This window comes from Primulina tabacum, chromosome 6, assembly GCF_025594145.1.
Source record: "Primulina tabacum isolate GXHZ01 chromosome 6, ASM2559414v2, whole genome shotgun sequence".
Taxonomy (NCBI): domain Eukaryota; kingdom Viridiplantae; phylum Streptophyta; class Magnoliopsida; order Lamiales; family Gesneriaceae; genus Primulina; species Primulina tabacum.
In genome coordinates, this window is record NC_134555.1 from 34,299,578 (window position 1) to 34,309,130 (window position 9,553).

Genomic DNA, 9,553 nt, shown 5'->3' on the forward strand with positions numbered 1-9,553 from the left:
ATTGCAGTTCTCTCCAACTTATTGAAAAAAGAAAAACGGATAGATCTTTGACCCAGACCTATAGGACCGCGCTGATTAAACAAGAAAAGATCATCCTTCCAGGATTTTTTTCGAAACTCACGATTGCTAATAAAGAGGATATCTGAAGGGGCGTTGACATCGCTTTAACGGATCTCATGCAAGACGAGATTGGTTACCGCAACCAACGACTTTCTTATATTTTAAAAGGAATGGATCGACTAGTCAATTTTTTAAGTCCATCCTATCAGACATCAAAAGGTTAGATTCAACCTCTGGTCCGCCTTCGTAGTTGGATCCTACTTTAGTTTAGCTTTTTCGATTTGCCTGGAGAGAAGAGGGATTTGTCTACTTTGTTATTGTTAATAAGGGAAGGGAACGAACTTAAAGTCCTTCGTAGGACGGCCATGGGGGGTTAGGCAGCAGGGGCGCTCTCCCCAAAGAAGGGAGACTTATTTGGTTTGAGGTGAGGGAGTTGGCAGGTCAAGCTGGGCCCAGTTCAATAGAAAGAAGAAGGACTGGGGATGGGGACGCGGGATGGGCCCCATCAATTTCTTTGTATTTTCTAACGAACCAGCGGAGGAACATCTTCGTGGAAGGCGGGTTCACATCGCTATCTAAGCGCAGACGTGACTAAGCGGCAGCTGGTCTAGGTGTTCGAAACATTCTTCATCGACAGGGAATGTAATTGTCATTACAACTTGGGCAAAGCCGATTTCTTTCTTCCCACGAAATGGAGAATCTATGGCAACATGAGAAGCTAAGTTTCTCATTTTATCACAAAAAATAGGTAGCTCAAAGGGCCAACCCTTCCTCTTAGACACTACTACTGATCAGCATGACTTTCTTTCATTTTTGTTATTGAAAGTTCAAGTAGTCAAGTTGATTCTAATCGCGTACGCCGAGCTTCGATGGATTGTTGTGTTAAGTCGCTCTTGTGAGAGATAGGGATAACAGAGACAAGGAACCACCGCCCCTTCGGGTAGGGCATAGGTGGCTACGGCGGAAAAACCCTGGATCTACAAGACTGACTTCACGCTCTCTAGAAGCTCACTGCAGAGGAAAGTAATTTCTTCTTCAAATCAGAGAAAATAAAGATATTGTTCACCGAAAGATAGGAAATAAATTGACTTCCAGAGCGGAAGGGAATACTTAACCACGCCTCGAGTCCTAGTCTCCTAGTGGTGGGATGGTAAAGGGCAATGTCCGGTTCTGGCCAAGAGATGTCTTTGCACCGTCCCCCTTCTTGTTGGTTGGCACAAGCCCTTGTAGTAGTCAGTCTTTCCTCCGGCCGGATGTTAGAGTCAATTCCATTGTTGGTTTGACCATTAAGTGAATGCAAATCTAGGTCGAATTTGAATCAATGACCTAAGAGTCTTATTTTGAGCTTTGTTCCTGGTCTCCGAACGCTGTAGGTCAAGCTTAGCTTCTCGTCTTCATTGCATTCCATTCTCGCTGGGTTGTAAGGAAATTAAATAACCTCACCTGGCCAAAGAGATCAACTATACGTTGGTCTTTCAAAGCTAATTATCGGGATGGAGTCCTTTCCTCCATTTGGTAGTGGAAAAATACATATATTAGGTCAATTAAGTTAGTAGTGTCACCGGTCAATCCCTGGGACACTAGCGAGTCTGTCCAACAAAGCCCTATAAATTGGGTCCATGAAGCCTTATCTACTCCAAGCCTCAATCGGTATTGCCCTTGAACCTAGACCATGGAAATATGGTTATAGCCCAATTCCATTAGTGGGATCCATAGCCTACGGGTCATTCCCAAGACAGTAAAAGAAAAAGGTTGTCGAGGACTACCCTAAGCCTACAAGTAGGCAGGACTTTCAGTTACAATGTCTAGGTTGGGAAAAGCCTTTCTAAAGCCAATCGATTATCGGATTTCACCAACCCAACTACCACTACCAGGGGATTCCTAGATCCGCTCTCAGATCGCATGTTGATTCCAGTCTTCAATCAAACGGAATGAAAGCAGGATATTGATTAGCTATAGTAGCTGCTAACAAATCTCGTGACGGTGATCAAACAGCATTAGCTACGTCTCGTCGCTTAACGAGTCCTGACCCCTTATAAACAGATCGAAAGGTTACGATTCACTCCGGTGCTGCTTGCTGGTGGATGTTGGGAGTCTTTCAACTATGAATAAGAACCCGAAGGCGAAGGAAGAGCGTATAGTTTGTTGGCTTACTTTAGCTACAAGTAAATAAAGTAAGGTAACTTAGGGACGGACCAAGGGAAGGGGTAGTCCTACTATTCGATTCGAGCTATAGAGAAAGGCCCAATTAGACCAAGGATCAGATAGGCAACTGAGTTTAAGTTTAAGAATTGGATAAAGTAAGTCGTGCTGTATAGCTCATTTGCAGCTGATTCAATTTAGAACATCACTAAAGATAGGACAAGACTGTTTATTCATTCACCACCAAGAGCGCATTCAATAGCAGCATTCTATGCCTATTCTTATAGGATTTGATTCCCCACTTGCCTTAGGTTAGGGCAATCGGAGTGAAGTGAGAAGGATTTTTTGCTGTAAACTTAGGGTACTAGCTTCACTAACGATGTCAAAGAGCTCCCTCTTGCAACCAAGCCCTTCTTGCTAACACCGGCCTTTCATTTGGTTTGGGGGCCCTCCCCTTTGAATTGGTACTGGGCTGAGACTAGTGAACTGAGCTATATCAAGGGCTTAGCCTACCACGGAAATGGCTCCTTCTTATTGATAGCACAGGTGAGAAGACCCCTAAGGGGCAAGCTTCACTAAGATCCCAGGAATGATGAATGAAAGAACTTCTGCTATCTACTCACTCTTGCCACTGAGAGGGGAATGAGACGAATAGCGCTTGACTTAGCAGCTGGCTTTCTTAAGAGGTGAGGCACTCCTTATGCTTATGGGTAGTAAAATCCTACTTATCCATCAGCAACCCCCCGCCTAGAGAAAGTAGTTTCGCCTATAAACCATACCCCATTGGCTGAACCTATTAACTAACATACAAACCCCCCTATCCGCTCCGAGAGGTACCGAGCGACGAATTCACGTAAGTGATAGCAGAAAAAATATATACCTTTAGTCTTTACACTAGGTATTAACAACATTTTGACTATCCGCTAGTAGGGCTGCTATTGGAAAAGGCTTTCTTCGTTTTCGGGGAGTAGAGAGAACGATCTCGCTCCTTATGCCGAAGCGAAGGCTGGCTCCATAGGGAGGGAAGGGGTTTGAGGGCAGAGTGAGCCAGTAGTAGCAAAGCAGTTGTTAGCTGTCCGTAGTGACCCTTGTTAGCTGTTGACAGCTCGGCGGTAGGATCCGTAGCTAGTAGCTATTTCATCGGTCTCATATGTTCATTTCATTTCTTTCAAAATACTACATCATGTAGAATAGCGGGTCCATCGTCTATCCCTAAGTTAAAACTACCTTCACGGGTAAGGATCGTCTGTGCTATGAGTTTATCTTCCTCAATAGTGGCTAAGGCAATAAAGTATGATCAATGATCTTCTACTAATGCTAGCGTCTTTTTTCATCTCTAATCTCATCTATGCTTCAGGAAAAAGTTTAACCTACCCGCTAATCTAATAATTAAATGAAATAATATAATAAAGGGCTGCTGCTTTTATTCATGACCCGGTAGGCCGAAAGGTGAATAGGAATCCCAAGACGAGACATCCTTTTGTGAAGGAGCGGATTCTACTAGGTGGAAGGCGTTGATATTGGAAGTGTCGACATTAAGCCTCCCGCCCGGGTGAAAGAGAGTTCTGTCCACCTTAAGAAGCGGGGGAGGGCAGACAGGAGCTCGTAGACATAAAACCGTTTTAGCAGAGCTACTTAGAGAAAACAAAGAACGGACAGCTTTCTTCGCTCCGCTGAACAACTACACTAGCTCGCTTGCTTACTTGTTATAGTCAGGGCGGATACTCTTTTTCAGTGTTATCTCTCATTCTTTTCTCTAGCAAAATGGATTTTGCTAGCTAAGAGAGTGTCTAGATCAACATTGAGTAGTATATCTGACCCTTGGAAAGACCCGGATCAAGTTCTCGAGGTGGTGGGTGATATTAAGATATAACTACCATCTCTAGTCCATAGGTATATGCCATGGGTCTCCACTCTTCCTTACTTTAGCGATAGCGATGGTTCAGCAATTCTGATTGTTTTTCCATCGTAGTGCTAGACCAGAGTTTTCTTCAAAGCCCCAATCCGCTCTCGCGCGCCCCTACTAACGGGCTTAACCGCGGAACGTACGTTCAAGAACCTTGGGTCGTCTCTGTTTGACCAGTCGGTCTCACAGTCAGGCAGGCTTAATCAATGAGAGTAGCGGATAGGTAGGCGGCATTTCCCAAGCTTTTTTGGTGCTCCAACTGATGGTTCTCCCCACCTCTTTCTTTGAAGCAGAAAGGCAAAGAGCTGCTCGCGGTTCCTATTGTTAAAACTAAAAAGGAAATATCTTCGCGGAAGCTTCGAGGCCGAAAGATTCGCTCATCACGAGAAGTAGGCCTTTCTTGCAGAGGTAGAATCGGTATATCCCCATGAGGTCCACCTCTCAACATGCTATTATGCCTTTTTGATGCCTTTTTCGCGGGCTAGAACAAGGAACTCCAGCCTTGAACTACTGCTTTGAAGCAGATTTCCTTCTTTCTAGAAGACCTGTCTCTGCATATTCTTTCTTTTCTGTCTACCAGTTCAGTCCTTTCTAAAAAACTAGTATAACTGCTAGGAATGGATGAATTGGTTTCAAAGACCTTGACTCTACTCTGTTCCCGTTCCGTTGGCTGGACTAAATGTACTAAAGGTAGCTTCTTTCCTGTCTTGCTTTCTGTCAACCAGTCCGATCCCTTTCTCAAAGTCCTTGTCAACAGGTCCTAAGATAGCTTCTTCTGCATTCGAACTCCGAACTACTCCTCAGGCCGATCTTTTTCAACTATCTTTATAGATTAGGATACTTTATGCTTAACACATGCAAGTCGAACATTATTTCTACATATATGAATGAGGAACGAGATGGAAGAACCGATCTAAGAAGGAAGAAACTTCACTGCAGGGTAAGGCTAGCAGGACAGTTCACTGCTCAAGGGAAGAAGGATCTCGGGATTAAACCCGTTGTGATGAATTAGTCCTCCTACTCAAAGTCGTCATCAACCACTTTCCGTCTTGGATCTGAGTTAACGGCATTCTCATTTTCTTATCACTACGCTGTCTGTGAAGAAAGAAGCTAGGCAGCTTTCGCCGTATTGCCACTTGTTAAGCTTGGGTTTGAGAGTCTTTACCTGATACCTAACCATTTAGGTGTAGGTGTAAAATAGAGGTTTAAAGGTCTCTAGCAGCCTCTAAGCCCGTTTCACTCTTTTTCTACAATCACTGGCGTAACATAATTGGCAGATGCCTTTGCTGCGGATTCGTCTGGTCATTGAGATTCGCTCCCATTCGAAACCAGGCAGAAAGACTTTCTACCCATCATCCCGTCCGAAGGCCGAACTTTATTACTATACAAACACAAAAACAATGTGACCGTTTGCAGATTCTGCCTCGCTGAGTGGTTTTGTATCACAGTAGTCTTCTAGCCCCGATGCCTATCCTCAAAGGAATAAGGCAGGCCGAAGTGATAAACTGATCCATTGACCCTTTCTTTTTCGGAGTTTGGGTCTATTACCAGGTATAACAAACGGTGACGAACCAATTCATTCCTCTTTTCGCTTCCGTTACAACCGGGGGTCTTCCGCTTGAGTTGTGTCGCAGCATATACTTCCCCGCCCTAACACAAGAAAATAAGTGCACTTCCTAACGATTCTAATCAGGTTTTTATTCCTATTGTTATTGATAGAGATTCAAGTGCGTAAAACACCTCTTCAAGAGAAGACCGTCAAGTAGCTGGATTCTCTCAGAAGCTATTTACGCGCTTTCAGACCTTCAGATCCTTCGCTATAGAATAAATCTATCGGTCTGGGTCCTACCTTGAAATAGGTAGTTTTCTCGCTAACGCTAGGAGCTTTGGCCCACCCATTAACAAGCAAGAAAGTCGAAACAAGAAGATCTCAGCTAGCAGCTGAGTCTCCCCCACAAGCTTATTCAGCGGATTTATCGCCGGAAAGGTGCTTTAGCACATGTTCTTAGGGCCGATACCTGGATAACCTTAGTTCAGATGGAAATAGATATCCTCTAAGAGCCCTTGACTGCCCTACTTACTGTAAAAATTCCTCTTTTACAGAGGTTCCTGTTGGGCTCGTTGTGTCAGTAAACACAAAACAAGAAGCATCGTTAGCAGCAATTGGTGAAGTCTTTTAACCACTTTCTGCCCCAGGCAAATCCTTTAGGTCCGGTTTCGGTCCATCTATAGAAGATGCCTTTGCCAGGCTATTTCCCACATTCCTTGCATGAAGATTGATCTCTCGGGTAGCTGCCTATAGTGCCTATGTTTGAGGAAATCCAAACTGAATGAACTGATGGGCAACCCAAAGCTCCTGCCTCGGATCTTGTTGTTTAGGCTTCAATCCGTTAGACGATCGGAGTGCTAAAACACCTAAGAAGGGTAGATTCGCTCAGAGGCTAATGTCTGCCTATAGAAACTCATTTTCATACTTTGATTTTAGGTATGTAACTATGTTAAACAGTGCCTTTTAAAACCTTACCACGATTGGGCGATGCGCGTTTTGCGGCGTCTCCCAAACGATGGTACCTACAATCAGACTGCCCCGCTTAAATATGTTCTCGACGGTGGAGATGTCACGAGCTACGATTTATCGTCAGCTACGGACCGCTTCCCGTCGGTCGTTCTTTTCCACGTGATGGCAGAGCTGTTTGGGGAGGAAGTTGCCTCAGCAACTGTCGTTGCTTCTTTGTCGACGTCGTGGTTCACTATTGGGCCACCACTGACACGTAAGAAGTATACGGCCAGATTTGCTGTTGGTCAACCTCTTGGGTATTACCTCTCCTGGAGCCTCTTCTCACTCACACATCATATAATTGTGTGGTGGGCGGCATTGCGGGCCGACCCGAATCGGCGTGGACCCTATCGAAACTATGCTATCCTCGGTGATAATGTTGTCATTGCGGATAGTACAGTTGCGAGAGAGTACGCACTGATCTTGCGCGGCTTACAAGTGTTGGTTTCCGAAAAGAAATCCATACTTTCAGCACGCGGGGGTCTGGAGTTTGCCAAGAAGTTCATGTGCTGGGGTGCGAGGGTTGACCTGTCTCCAGTGTCAATCCCTTCCCTCACTGCACTGAACACCTGTTCCGGTCTTCGAGCCTTTCAGGTCGACGAATTATCCCGCTCTTTCGATGGGAGTTCTTTTCCGTTTGTCTGGGGCTGGGTACAAAGTCTTAGGTAGACTCGCCTCTTCCCAACGCAAGGGATTTTCTTCTCTCCCCTGTCCGACCGTCCGCTGCAGACTTTGAATGGTGGTTGGGAGGTAATATGCCTATCAATCCCTATCAAAGAGGTCAGCTGTGGTGGTGGTTAGCAGATGAAACCCGTCCTCGTGAACCACAGATAGAATGTATTCTGGGGAACGAGGAGGATCAAGTCTGCGATCCAGAACAAGAGTTCTTAGAGCGTACCTGCCTCCATGGTTGGATGCGGGTATGGTTGAAGGCGCTCTTGTCTCACGTTCGGATAGTTTCCGATATGTCCAACTCCCTCCTGTCCATGCTCGAACTGCCTTTAGTGCAAAGTTATCCCTTTAGGGCCAATATCGATCCTGAGATCCAACCCATACAAGTTCACTAGTTGTTGATGCCATTGCATTCGGCTTCAACATTGGATCTAGACCGTCATTAAGTATTGCGGCCTGCTTTTCAAGGGATAAAATGAAACTCTTTGGTGGATTTTCTATCAGAGAGAAAGCCTGCATTAATACCTTCCTTCAGCTTTCAGAGGTAGGGGCTGCATCTGAATAGGTCCTAAGTTGCCCGGAGCAAGGATCCTTTTGCCAATAAAAGAATGCCTTTTCTAGGGTTTTATATACCTGAAGATCTTTTTTAGTTCATCATAATGTCACTTCTGCAGAGATAGCATAACATACATTGACAACCAATCCCAGCAGAAGACATCTTAGTAGGACGAATCGGCTGTCTTTGACGTAGGCGAAGGCCATTGCCTCTGATAAGCCGAATGGCCTTGTACGACTAATTTGTCTTGTGGCGCCCACTAATCCAATAACGCGATCCGGGGATCTAAGTAGGGTGGCTTTGGTGCCTCTATTTTGATCTATTGTCGAAGCAAAAAGAAAGGGTAACTGTTCTCGAATCAGAAATGCCACATCTGACTCAATCAAAAAGCATTTTAAAAACATCCCTTCCCCCTTTTGCCAACTTCAGCCTCTACTGAAGGAAAGGCAAGCAGGAATTGAACCCACTAATGGGCCAGCTGCATAATCACGTATGTAAGCAAGTGATCCTCTTCTTTCGCAAGACTTTCTGTCTCCCATGCCCCGCTTCGCTTCAATCTCTTGCTTGCTTTACTGCCTGGTCCAAGGAAAGGAGTCCAAGTCTGCCTTCGAATAAGAAATCACAAAGGCTGGTCTTTTCACTCTTGGCTCACTACTTCTTTCTATACTCTCCCCAAGTATAAAGCTCTAGCTGCCCTTACTCCATTCCTTCATAAGACTCAGGAATGGTCGGGTCGATCAGGAACTACAAGAACTACCTCCAGGCTGTTTCCTTCTGGTCTTCGCCCAGAAGTCTCCAGCTCCTTTTAGTCCCAAGTGAGCTCCATAAGGACTTGTTTTGGTGTTGCTCAAGTGCGCTCGGATGTTATGATTTAAGTATTATCTTAAGTGATAGTCGAGATTACCTTAACTTTATCTCTAGGAGGATGCCGAATTGGATGGTTGTATGCGGGAATTCGGTGAATGCTAGAGATACGGAGAAATCTGTCCTTTCTTAGGGAAAGTAAAGGCTACGAGAAGGCGGCTATCGCTCTATGAAAGTCCAGGAATACCTTCTATATTTAGCATACTTGTCGGGGAACTGGGAGAGGTCTTCATGCTACGGCTACTAACCTCTCGGCCGAAAAGTTTATGTCTAAATACAGATAGGATTCCATCCATGGGTGCTTTATTTAACTCTATAGTAGCGAAAAGACTGGTGGAATGGATACTGCATAGGGCCCCTGCATGAGTTTACGGTGGGCTCAGTCCATGTATGGGGATGCTCTATACATGTAGAAGTAAGGGATGTGACGATCAGAAACAATGGCTCCATACGGATAGATTTAGGGTTCGGGAGATGTTTTATTCTTGTTTTATAGGCCAGGGAGAGGATAGAATAGGCACGGATAATATTTGTTAATTTCGCTGGAGTTAGATCGGGTAGCGCTCCTCACCCGAGGAGCACCCCCCTTGTTCCTTTAGCTTCAGTTTTTAGCACAGTTGTTTAGTCGCCTTGACTTGAACCCAAGCCCGAACAAGAAAAAACAAAAGCTCCCAAAACCCTATCCGGTGGTGAATTGAAATGAGAATCACCCTCGTCCATACGAGATTGTGTATAGGGTCCGGGCCTAATTTTCTAAGTACTTAAATACCCTTTTACAAGTTTGAGAGGAATTGGC